Source organism: Arvicanthis niloticus, chromosome 15 (assembly GCF_011762505.2).
Source record: "Arvicanthis niloticus isolate mArvNil1 chromosome 15, mArvNil1.pat.X, whole genome shotgun sequence".
Classification (NCBI taxonomy): Eukaryota; Metazoa; Chordata; class Mammalia; order Rodentia; family Muridae; genus Arvicanthis; species Arvicanthis niloticus.
Genome location: NC_047672.1, coordinates 61,850,825 through 61,864,325, shown reverse-complemented (window position 1 = coordinate 61,864,325; position 13,501 = coordinate 61,850,825). Strand labels below are relative to the sequence as shown.

The 13,501-nt window shown below is 34.0% G+C and overlaps 2 protein-coding genes across 5 annotated transcripts in view; one reads left to right on the top strand and one right to left on the bottom strand.

Annotated features, from left to right (window-relative positions):
• Positions 1 to 13,501, top strand: part of Rundc3b (RUN domain containing 3B) — a 117,287-nt gene that overhangs the window by 18,989 nt on the left and 84,797 nt on the right. The window lies entirely within an intron of this gene.
• The window catches only part of Abcb1 (ATP binding cassette subfamily B member 1), a 159,857-nt gene that overhangs the window by 130,246 nt on the left and 16,110 nt on the right, over positions 1 to 13,501 (bottom strand). The gene's annotated exons all lie outside the window — the stretch shown is intronic.

Below are 13,501 nucleotides of genomic sequence, written 5' to 3'. Positions count from 1 at the left end.
GATCGTTTTAATGTGTTCTTGGATTAAGTTTGCTAGAATTTTATTGAATATTTTTGCATCAATATTCATAAGCAAAATTGGTCTGAAGTTCCCTTTCTTTGTTGGGTCTTTGTGAGGTTTAGGTATCAGAGTAACTGTGGCTTCATAGAATGAGTTAGGTCGTGTTCCTTCTGTTTCTATTTTATGTAATAGTTTGAGGAGTATTTGTATTAGCTCTTCTTTGAAGTTCTGGGAGAATTCTGCACTAAAGCCATCTGGACCTGAGCTTTTTTGGTGGGGAGACTTTTAATGACTGCTGCCATTTCTCTAGGGGTTATGGGACTGTTTAGATAGACAGATACGTGGTATCTGTCTAGAGAAAATCATCCATTTCATCTAGATTTTTCAGTTTTATTGAGTATAGGTTTTTATAGTAAGATCTAATGATTCTTTTTAATTTCCTCAGTTTCTGTTATTATATCTCCCTTTTCATTTCTGATTTTGTTAATTTGGATACTATCTCTTGGCCTTTAGTTAGTTTGGCTAGGGGTTTGTCTGTCTTGTTGATTACTCAGCTGTCAACCAGGCAGTATACAAGAGCTGGTCTGGCCTCAGTGGGAGAAGACAGGCCTAACTCGAGAGACTTGAGGCCCCAGGGAGTGGGGAGGCCCGGTGGGATGGGGGGGACATTCTCTTGGAAACAAGAGGGAGGAGGAATGGGATGACAAACTGTGGGAGGGCAGACTAGGAGGGGGGCAGTGACTGGATTGTAAAAATATAAAAGTAATTTAAAAAATCACACACACACACACAAAAGAATCAGTACAGAGTGAATCCTTTTCATAGGGAGAATGAAAAATGTATTTTTTCACTCAATGCGTTGTTTGAGGGAAGTTTTTCCTGTGGCAAACAAGCATTGTTAATACTAATAATTAATGCATATATATTTGAGTATCTGAATTTTGCCATTCATTTAATTATGCATTTTAAGTATCACAAACATTTTTAAGTTCACAAAACAATGGTTGGGAAATATTAAATATTACATTCAGTGTTCAATTTTCTTTTAAGTTTCATTTATTTTATATCTGACAGCAGTTTCTCCTCCCTTCTCTTCTCCCAGTACCTCCCTCCCACCCACTTCATCCTCTTCTTCTCCCTTTCTCTTCAGCAAAGGGCCAGTGTCTCCACCCCCACCCCACCCTCACCCCTCAAAAAAAGAAGATAAATTTTTTGAAAACTTACAATCTAGAGTGGTTTAGATAGCAACATGCTACACATTAAAAAAAAATACATAAATCTGACTTTCAACAAAGCCACTTTCCCAAAGTATTTATGTTTAAATCTTAAGTGCTAGCACATCTGAAGCTTAATTACTGGTTTTAAGCTTTAATTGATGTTTATTATCAATATACTTCCTTAAATTAGATACAGTTGAAAATTTAACAATAAGTACCTTAAAATATAATTTTTACTTTTTCCTTACAGAGTAAGCATATTTGTGTCATATATATGAATGTTTTAAAATTTGAAAGTCAATGGAGTAGTTACTGGTAACCACCCTTGCTCAAGTAAATAATGTCCATCCATCCATATTCAGGCAACCATAGCTAAATGCAGTGGCTCACACACAAAACAAAGCAAAACCCCAGAACATGAAAGTAGGGGAAAGACTTATGAAGAAAGGACTCAGTGGAAAGAGGATAAAAGAAGGTGGAATATGATCAAAATATATATAAATGGAATTGTGAAGTATAAGTCATATTTTTACTTTAAAGGGCTTATGGGAAACATTATCTCTGAATGTGAATTACATTTTTTTAAATCAAAAGTGAAATTTTGAAGCCAGGTGTGGTGATGAATTCCAGTACTTGGAAGGCAGAGGCAGGTGAATCCCTATGAGTGTGAGGCCACTATAGAGTTAATTCCAGGCCTGCCTTTGGCTTCATAGTGAGACCCTTTCTCAAAATTAGATATTATCTATAATTAATAAAGACCTAGAACTGTATGTCTTAATAACAACAATTAGCAACTTTGTTACATCCATTTCATTATCTATGCTTCAAAAGAAAACTTGGTAACTAGATAGCTTTGCTTTAGCTTTTACTTTTTAAAAAGTTTTAATGTTATAGTTTTTTTTTTCAAAAATAATTTGCTTTGATAGATAACAAGAACTTTCAAGTGTAGTCAGAAAATTAATTCCATTCTATAATTTTTAATGCTGATAGTTTCCAAGTTATGGTGTTTCGAATCATTTGAGGAAATAATTGAGTTAACATGGGAAGAAAAATTCTGAACTCGTTCATAATTCTGCAATTAAGATGAAGAAACCATCAATGCCTTTTCTTTTCAACTCTATTGTTTCACATGTAAAAAGTGTTATTGCTTTTCCTTTTTTGCATCTCTGTTTTTTCCTCAATTTTCTGCCATGAAAATATTTTAACACAAAATATATTTTATGAAAGCAAAGAATATGAATGTGTTTTGAAATAAGGTTAGAATTGTTATTTGTGTGATAATTGTATTTTTAGTACAAAATTTATGACCAAATAGCATGTTAAATAAAATATGTCATATTGTATCTTAGGAGTCACAAGTACTTTATCTTATGAAATTTCTCCTGTTTATCATTTATAATATGATTATCTCATAAAATACACTTTAAAAATTATCAGAAAAATCTAAGACCACCTTTAAATTTGCATTTTTAAATTGAATGTTGAATAACTGGAGCAGACTCACTAATGTAAATGGATTCCTTTTATACAACCAATATATATCATCTAAGTTATATCTCAGCAAAATTGGATCATGAATGTTCAGTAGTGATTCCAGATAATCAAATTTGTTATTGTCAGTTCTGAAAAATACTGTAATGAAACTATACAATCTAGTTTATTTATCAATATAAATTTTAATAATATAAGTAAGGAAGCTAATATAAACTTGAGGAAATAGTTCAGTGGTAGGGTACTTTCTGAGCAGGAGCATGTGGTTATTAATAGACATGGATCCTGAAATAATTTTTGAGAAGAAATATTTGAATGTTTCAGGTGCCTAGAAATTTCATGTATTCCTATTCTTAATAATATAGTAAATTTATTTTACACTTGGGAGGTTATATATTTTATTGTACATTTAAATATTTACTTAAAATTTAGTTTTTTTCAATTAAAACATCCAATGTCTTTATGTAAGTACAAATTAAAAGCATCCAGTTTTATCAGATTATAAGGTTTATTTTTATCAAGCTACTACTAGTTTTTAAAATAAAGAACATTTGGCTTGTACATTAAATCTTTTTCCAGAGAAAGATAAATATCACCTTCAGACATAGTGTAAGCTGTGACACAGTTAAAGTGACGAGCTAACAAAATTATCTACTTTTCATTTATTTTAAAAGACTCATTCATAATTAGAGAAGTAGACGCTTTTAAAATCTGACATTAATCTTATTTTCATTAATCCCTTGATCAAATGATAGCCTTACTTTTTTCTAGAATATACTTGAGAAGAAAGAATTCAACAGAAAATATTAAAAATAGTAAGGCCTGAGTTCTGTTTCTTCAGTTCAGTACCATTTAAACTGTAGTCATTTTAAAGTGTAAATTGACCCAATAGCTCCCATGTGTAATCCCAGACCTTTAGGGGCTGAGACAAGAGCACTGTGAGATTGAGGCCAGCCTGAGCTTTATAGTAAGACACTTCTTCATCTGGCTTTGTCTTCTATTAAAGCCACTGCAGAAGCTGCACATATAAGTGTTATGATGAAGTCAAGCTTTTAGCCTTCTTAGCAATAACTGCATCCTTACTGTGCATTCCTGTGCACTGCTGTAGTCAGGACAAGGGATCATAGGTTGAGAAGTACAAGTCTATTCTATTTGTCATTAGTCTATTCTAGGGTAATGACAAAGCACTCTCAGTATTTTCTTTTCTATCTTTTTCTTTTCTCCTTGTCTTTTCTCCTTTCCTTTCCCTTTCTTTCTTACTGTTTGTTTGTCTTACTCTTAGGGGGAGGGGAAGACAGACACTCTCTATATAGGCCTACTGTCCTGGAACTCACTTTATTAACCAAGCTAGACTTCCAACTCACAGAGATCAATCTCCTGCCTTCCAATCGCTGGGATTTAAAGGTGTGCACCACCACACCCAGCCCACTCACTAGTATTTCTAATTGGAAAATTTACACCCCTTTTTTTTTTTTTAAAACCATCTGATCTCTGGGGAACTAGGTAGGCAGCTCATCAAATTTTTGGATAGTTCAAGTAGTTAGAAAATTCTAATTTTTATGAGGCCAACAAGATGGCTCAGGGGGCAAAGGTGTTTGCAACCAAGCATGACTACTGAAATTTGATTCCAGTCATTCACATGGTAAAAGGAGAGAATCTACTTCCACAAGTTGTCCTTTGACCTCTACACATGTGTTATGACACCCACATGTGCTTGTGCTTGCGCTGCACCCACACCCCCCACACTATGTGAACAAACTAAATATAATTTTACAAATTAAAAAGAAAATTCTTATGTATTCTAAAACAAAATATCTCATTATACTTTGACTTTTTCTGTTAAACTTTTGAATGTGAGCTTAATAACTACTAGAAGATTTCTATTATAAGAGGCTTTCTCTTCTTCTCACTCCCAGGTAGATAGCTGTCTTAGTCCCACCAGTCAACTGTAACAAGTACTGGCAAAGGTGTATCGAAAAATGAATGCATTCACTACATGGGTGAGAACATAGGTTAGTATAGCTATTACAGAAAACACTGTGAGAGTCCTAAAAAATTAACAATAGATTTATGATGCAGTAATCCCACTGTTGGATGTATATCCAAAAGCAATCGGATAAATATGTCAAGAAAATATCTTTGTGCTCATGTTATCTGTTACTTACCAAATTCTGAGAGACTTGAAGAGAAGCTAGAACTGCCATGCATTGTTGGTGGTATAAAATACTATATAGCCTCTTTAGGAAAATTTGTGAATTTTTTTAAAAACATAAATAAACTTTTACTTCCCTAAAATCCTGGGGGTTTACTCAAGAGACATGAAAACCTATGTTTATACAAAATCTAGAGCAGCTTTATTTATACTTGTAAAGGCAACTCAAATACCTTTCGCATGATAAATGGCTAGCAACCATATACAATGAAAAAACTCTATAATAGAAAATATATTTTTACTTACAACATGTATTAATGTCAAATGAATTATGATAAATATGTGCAGCAAAATTATGAAAACTTAAATAGTATATGATCCACTTACATGACATTTTGCAAAGTACTAAACTCCATTGTCCAAGACTAGATCAGTGGTTAGTAGTGGTTACAGGTTGGTAGGTCGATAACATAGCATCAGCATGCCAGAGGGTTTGGTGGTGGAATTAGTATGAGTCTTTTGTTTCTAGTATGTGTCTCCTGTGTTCCCAAATTAGATACAAACGTCTAGGAACAATTAATTTTAAAAAAAAGTTTATAATTCCCTCATTGGGAAGATCCTGTGCTTTCATTATAATATGTGAAATTAAAACTCCTTGACCCCCAGAAGGCTGACTAGTTTGTCACAGACTGCAGTAGATTAAGTCCCATTCTTTGCTGTTACCTCTCCATGTTTTTCCTGGCTAAATGTTACTTGTTTCATCCTCTTTGGAAATGAGTCATAGCTTGAAGTCTCAGTTCTTTCTCTGAAGCAGATGCCTTCACTTTGTTACTTTGTATGAACTCTCTGGGTTTTCTTTCCATTTTAAATCCTTCTGCCAATGTCGTACACACATTCATACAATATTTTTTATTCCATTTATTCTTGTTATTCAGTAACTGATTTAGATATTGTTTAGATTACAAGGATTAATAAGGCATGCTATTTTTGACACCTGGATTCAAAAGGTATAAAGAAAGTAATTTAGTAATGTTGTTTAGAAGTATTATTAATTGTGACGTAATGCAAAGGAGTTAACTCTGCTTGGTTTGGGGGAAAGTTTCACATGGAAAAGAAGCATAACAGTGTCTTACAGGAAAATGCAGCCTAATTTTTTAAACGTCATTTGTAACTTCGTTCATTATTGAGTTAGCAAGTAGGAAAACTATATATATATATATATATATATATATATATATATATATATTTTAGTAAAGCAGTCAGAAATAATCCTATAAGGTTCAATGGGTGGTTTGGTGGTTGAATTTATTAAAGATTATAGAAAATAGTTACAGTAGAAAAGTTCTGCAGCATTCTAAAGAGTTATAAAGTAGTGCCAGTACACCATATATTAAAGGAAAAAAGCAAGATGTGACATGTCATTTCTTCTGAATCAATCTGCTCATTATTCTTACAAATATTGGATTTAATTACTCACATTCAGTGGAGGTTTTGAATTGATCCCAAATGTTTTCTCAGTTGTTCTGTGTATATCTAACAACCTTCTTTTGTCCTTAGGGTACCCCACCATCCTTCATCTTTCTGATTGTACCAGGTACATCTCATCATAGACATCATTGCCTGGCTTTTCTTGTGTAGGGACCACTTCTCCTAATATGAGAATGGTCAACTCCAAAATTTACTAGGAAACTGCTCAGCGAGGCCTACCATTCACAATATTTAAAGGTGTGAATCATCTCCCCATCTCTTACCATCCCCATACACTCCTGACATCTTTTTCTCTGTATTATTTTTGTCTATCTAATATATTGTATGATTTATTCATTATTATTTATTGTCCTTTTTCAGGACAAATAGATTTGTCTCTCTGTTGGTGTAGTCTAAATATCTGTTACAGAGAGGTGATAGATACTCAGTGAAAATTTGTTGGAAAATTGAACATTTACTGCAGAAGCAATGATCTCTATTCCTCCTGCCCTCAATACCATTTGATTTCGGACATAAAAAGAGCTAGAATGTCTGTGCTTTGACACTACATAATTTCGGTAATCCAACTGAACTGCTCTGATACCTAAGCCTTGGCTTCAACCTCAAAGTGCTTCCTGACTTAGATGGTAAATAGTCACCTCCCTAGGAGGCAATCTTTTGAAGTGAGTATAAACACTCTTAGAAACAATAAGTAAAGATAAACCTGTCCATTTGGCTTTTGAGTTTTCTTTGTTTGTTTCTGAAGGCTTTCCAACTTTTGATTCCTGGTTTGCACATAAATGAGACTTGAATTGTTTCTGTGGTAACATGAGCAGAAGTTATCCAGTAAGAGCCCATAGACCCATGCAAAAACACGATACCAGAGATAAGAAACTGTTCCAATTGCCAGGACTTAGTTTTTAGACAATGGACAAGGCCACTCAGAGAAATATCCTTTTAAGTTATGTGTTTGGAAATAAAAGAACGTTTCAGTAGATTTTTAAAGCTGAATATCATGTTTAAATAACTTCTGAAGAATAAAGAAAGCACAGGAATATTTATATTTGTTGAGAAATAGAGATAAATGGCCTTCATATTTTACATCTAGATCAAGGAGTCATTTTAATCTGCAAATTTGAAATTTACCTATTTGCAGAGGTTTTTAAAATGTTTTAAATCTTAAAACTCTGGAGACTTTCAAGTTTATTTTATAGAAACAGCACTTTGAAAACCCCAACAAATCACAGAATTCAAAGTATAGATATATTCTGCCACATAATCCAACTTAGGGGGCATTATCATTAATTGATGGTATCCAGTAGAACTTCATGTTAACATTTATTTGTAGTCTTTTGATTTTTCACCAGAGAAACTGTACATTTCCAGCTTAACTTGTAAATTACTTGCATAAAGTAATTTGAGGTTTTATAATCATTAAAAAGTCATATTTGATATGCCTATAAATTTTATTAGTAACAGTTTTGGTTACTTTATTGTTCTAACATTCTTCTTATAATAAACGTTTCTTACTTTCTAAAACAGAGATGATAAAGTTTACTAGATTTCATATTTGGAGGCTGTCATAATCTCAATTCTATATTATCCTGATTTTTTAAAATTTTAGTGAGGCGTTTTTCTTAAATTGTTGGCAAATTTGGGCTAATTTTACCCATTCCCCATTAAAAATAGAAATTAACTGCAAGACCTCTGTCGGAGGACTAGTGCTAAGTTGCTGATGTGAGCTGTAACCGCTCTGATACCATAGTACTCCAAGCAGAACAACTAGTTTGGAAAGTTTGCTGTATTTGCATATATACTATACTCTTACTTTTTCATGTCTTACATAAACCTGAAATGACTGTATCTTCCATTATATTTGATATAATTTAGAATTGTTTTGATCATATTCTTATTCATAAATTTAAATGCTTTAACTCTATGAGAAGTATTCATTTCTGTTCACTAATAGTTTATGCATTTATTTATACATTTATTTATGCATTACTTTATATATTTATTTATCTAGTGGTCATTGTTTATACAGTCTAATCTCTTTATTAAAATTAAGTATTTATTTGTTTTAAAGAAAATTTGATTTAAAACTTTAAGAATATTTGAATAATTTATGTATTCCCGATTTTTAAATTGTTGGGTCCACAAACGCTAGTCTTCACAACAATCTACTTATAAATAATATCTTCTTTGATTTTTTTGTATGTGTGTGTGTGTAATAACTATATTTTATTTTGCTTTATATTTTTAACACAGTGTCTCACTATGTATTCCTGGCTAGCCAGACACTAACTGTGTAAGCCAGGCTGACCTCAAACTCACAGAGGTCTGCCTGCACCTGCCTAGAGAGTGCTGGGATTAAAGACATGCTTCACTGTGCTGACTTGCTTTGTCTGGTTAGTTAGTTGGTTGGTTGGTTGGTTGGTTGGTTAGTTGGTTGATTGGTTTTTTGAAGACAGGATTCTTCTCCATAGCCCATGCTAACCTTGAATTTGCTAAATAGCTTTTATCAAACTCACAATGCCTCTGCTTCAGCCCTTTGTATACTATGACTAGATATGACTCATCACATCCAACTTATAAATAGCGTTTTAAAGCAGCCTTCTAAAAGTTGAGAAAAGTTGTATATAATATGTTTTAGTATCACACCCTATGAAATGCCCGCATAGAAAAGCATTGCTTTCTTTTTAGTCAAATTGCAGTGTGAGCTCTCACACAGCTGCCATTCCCAGGGCACCCTGCCTCTTGGTGCATAACCAGGTTCTCTTGGCTCTTTTCTGCCACCTGTCTCAGCTGTTCCTTCTATCCCATATCCATTCCTTTGTGACACCTGATGACCCTTAGAAATAGTTTCTATCGGAGATACCCAGTGGCCACACTAGCTAGGGACAAGTTGGGTGACTTTTACTATCCTTGCTGTCCTTACTCTGATCTCTCCAGAGTTCTTCCTCACCCTTCTGCAGCCTGCTGGAAAGAGCCCCTCTTTACAGCTCTCCTTCATTCCCTAGGAACTTGGTTTCTGTATGGACTCAGGTGCGCCCTAGTTCTTTCCTGCCATCCCTTCCAGCCATTCTTTTTAAGCACAACTTCATTGCTTTGTAACACTTGCCAACCTATAGAAGCATTCTCCACTAAGGATTCCATAGCCAGAACATTTGCCTGGGTTAAGAGTGATTATTAGCAACCAAAGAACAAAACACTTTCCCACTAAAGGTGAAAGGAAATCTACCAAGAACACTTCAACCATCATAACCCCAGATGCCTAGATCCTAGCACATGAACACTGAAGATAATATGCCTCCTCTAGAAGCCAACAATCTTATTGCAATAGGCACTGCAAAAACAAATTAGTTAAAGCTCAAGATAAAGATCTCAAAATAGCAATTATGAATTTGTTTAAGTACATTAAAGAGGACATGAATAAATGTCTTAATGAAGACTAATAAAACACAGTTAAATAAAATAATGAAAACACTTCAAGACATTTAAACAAAGAAACAGAAACACTAAAGAAAACCCAAACTGAAATAAAACTGAAAATTAAAAATTTAGGATGCCAAACCAAAAAAACCTCAGGGTTAAGCCTCATCAACAGGCTAAAAGACATGGAAGAAAGAATTGTAGGTCTTAAAGACAAGGTAGATATAGATAGCTCCATCAGAGATGTTGAATATCGAAAACCCAGACCCAAAACATCCAGGAATTCTGGGATATTATGAAAAGACCAAACCAACAATAATAGAAATAGAAGAGGAAGAAGAAACACAAGTCAAAGGCACAGAAAATACTTTTAACAAAATTACAGTATAAAATTGCCTGAATCCAAAGATGCCCATCAAGCTGGACAGTTGTAGTGCATGCCTTTAATTGCAGTATCCAGGAGGCAGAGGCAGGTGGATCTCTTGAGTTCAAGGCTAACCTGGTCTACAGAGCGAATTCCAGGACAAGCCAAAGCTACACACAGAAATCTTGTCTTAAAAAACAAAAAAATAAATAAACAAAACAAACAAAGTGCCATTCAAGGTAGAAGCATACAGAACACCAAATAGACAGGACCAAAAAAGAAATTCCACACAACATATGATAATCAATAAAATATTGCAAACCAAATCCAAGAAGCCATCAAAAAGATCATCCACGATGATCAAGTTGGCTTCACCCTAGAGATGCAGGAATTGTTCAACATATATGAGTTAGTCAATGTAATCCACCATATAAACAAGCTGAAAGGCAAAACACACATGATCATCTCATTAGATGCAGAAAAGGCCTTTTACAAAATCCAACACCTCTTTATGATAAAATTTTTGGACAGACTAGGGATACAAAGGACCTCAACATAATGAAGGCAATTTAGATCAAGCCCACAGCCAGCAACAACTTAAGCAGTGAGAAACACAAAGCATTTCAACTGAAATTAGGATGTTCATTCTATCCATACCTATTCAATATAATATTGGAAGGCTTAGCTAGCACAGTATGACTACTGAAAAAATCAAGGGGGTACAAATAGGAAATGAAGAACTCGAAGTATCTTTATTTGCAATTGATAAGATTTTATACATAAAAGCTCTTAAATACTTCATCAGGATACTTCTACAATTGATAAAAATTTTCAACAAAATATCAAGATATGAAAATAGTAGTTTTTGTACACAGACACAAACACATACACACACACACGACAAACATATTGAGAAAAAAGTCAGGGAAATATTACCATTAACAATAGCGACAAACAATCTTGGAATAACTCTAACCAAGCAAGTGAAATATTTGCATAGTAAAACTTTTAAGATACTGAAGAAAGAAATTGAAGATACCAGAAGATGTAGCAATCCCTCTATTTATTATTTCAGGTTGTATTACAGAGCTATAGTAATAAAAGAGCATGTTATTGGCATAAAAACAGACATGTTGACCAGTGGAATTGAATTGAAGATCAAGATGGGAGTCTATTTAATCTACAGAAACCTGATTTTTGTAAAGCCAAAAATACATACTGGAGAAAAGCCACCAAATTCAACAAATTGTGCTGGTCAATCTGAATGGTTGCACGTGGAAAACTGCAAATCTATCCATATTTATCACACTGAACAAAACTCCAGATGGATGAAGAACAGGAACAGAAGACCAGATATTCTGAATCTAATAGAAGAGAATGTGGAAAATAGGCTTGAACTCACTGACACAGGAGAGGACTTCTTGAATGAGACACTGATAGCATAGGCATTAAAATGAATCGGACCTCACAAACCTGAAAAGTTTTTTATGTCAAAGGACACTATCATGAACAAAGTAACAGCCTACAGGGTATTAAAAAATCATTACCAATTATATAAATATATGATGTGTGGTTAGTATTTAACATATATAAACAATTAGAAAAGTTGAACAACAAGAAAACACATTTTATCCAATTTAAAAACAGGTTATAGAAGCAAAATCCTCAAAAGACGAAACACAAATGACTGAGAAACAGTTAAAGAAGTGTTCAACATCCTTACTCATCAAGGACGTGCAGATTAAAAATACTTTGTGATTTCATCTTATATCAGTCAATATAAGATCTTATATTGATCTTATATCAGATCAATAAAACAAATGAGAGTATAAGCTAGAGAAAACATAGGGAATGCAAACTTATATAGCCATGATGTAAATCAGTGTGATACTACCTCAGGAAGGTGGGAATTGATTTACCTAAAGATAAAATTCTCACTTCTTGGCATATACCCAATGGACTCTATCCCCCTTTACAGAGATGTTTATTAATCTATGTTCATTGCTGCACTATTTATAATAGCCCAAAATTGAAAATAGCTTTAATGTTCATCAACTGATGAATAAGTAATAAAAATGAGGTATGTTTACACAATGGAATATTAGATAGATGTTAGGAAAAATGAAGCTATGATATTCTCAGGTAGATGGATGGATCTAGAAAATAATCATGCTGACTGAGCTAACAGACCCAAAAGACAAATACTGTATATTTCATCCTATATGTGGACATTAACTTTTAAGCTTCCTATATATACGTGTGCAAGGATCTGAATAACCACAAACCGTGTACCTAGTAAGGGACCTAGGGAAGGAAAGGGAAAATAGAATATAGTCTTATTGAGAGAAGGAGGCACTATAATTGTAGGATTAAATACAGAGGAAGACAGGAGAGCAGAGTAAAGGAGGGATATGAGGAGGGACAACTAACAATAAAGGTTATTTGAAAAAAAACATGTAGAAACTTACCACTGTAGAAGCTTCCATATAGATATAAATGAGATAGAGATAGATAGATAGAGAGAGAGAGAGAGAGAGAGAGAGAGAGAGAGAGAGAGAGAGAGAGAGAGAGACAGAGAGACAGAGATGGCATCTAAATGAAGTCACCATATAATGGGAAGACAATGACCCCAACTAGACATCTTATGCCAACAAGGAAACCTCAAGTGCCAAAAATTGATTAATTGTGTTGAATCATTGGCAAAATCCAACTGAACCCTGCAAATGCCACAGGATATTGCCAAGGCTACTAGTTGTTCTTCATAACAATGTTAAGACCCTACTGCTGAAGATAGCAGCTGTTTATGTAATCAAACACAGAGAAGTCCGGCTGTGTCTTACTAGAAGCTTCACCCCTGCTAATATTCATGGTGCTGGAAGGTACGCTGTATACTATGAGAGTAGAAAAGTAATCATCAGTAGAAGCCACATATAATCCATATGGCCTTTAACAGGAAACGACACAATACTGGCACAGATGTTATGGAAGTAACAAACCTCTCTTTGAATAGATTTGAGGCTTACTCCACAAGATGGATTGTCATTGCTAATGTGGTCAAGAACCTGAGACTAGATAGGCTATGACACTAAGAGAAACCCAATACTGTTAAATGACTCCTAATGCAATACAGTTATATCCATAGATCCTTGTTCAACCCTCATCAGAGAAGCTTCTTTTGTCAGTAGCTGGGAGTTAACACAGAGACCCACAATTGAACAATGAGCAGAGAGTGAGAGACTTTGGAATAACCAGTTCTAAATGAGATATCTTCATCAAACCCCTCCTCTCTAGGTGTAGGGATCTTGCAGAAGAGGAAACAGAATGATAATAAGAGCCAAAGGTGATGGATGATTCTAGTGGAACAACATGTTTCACATA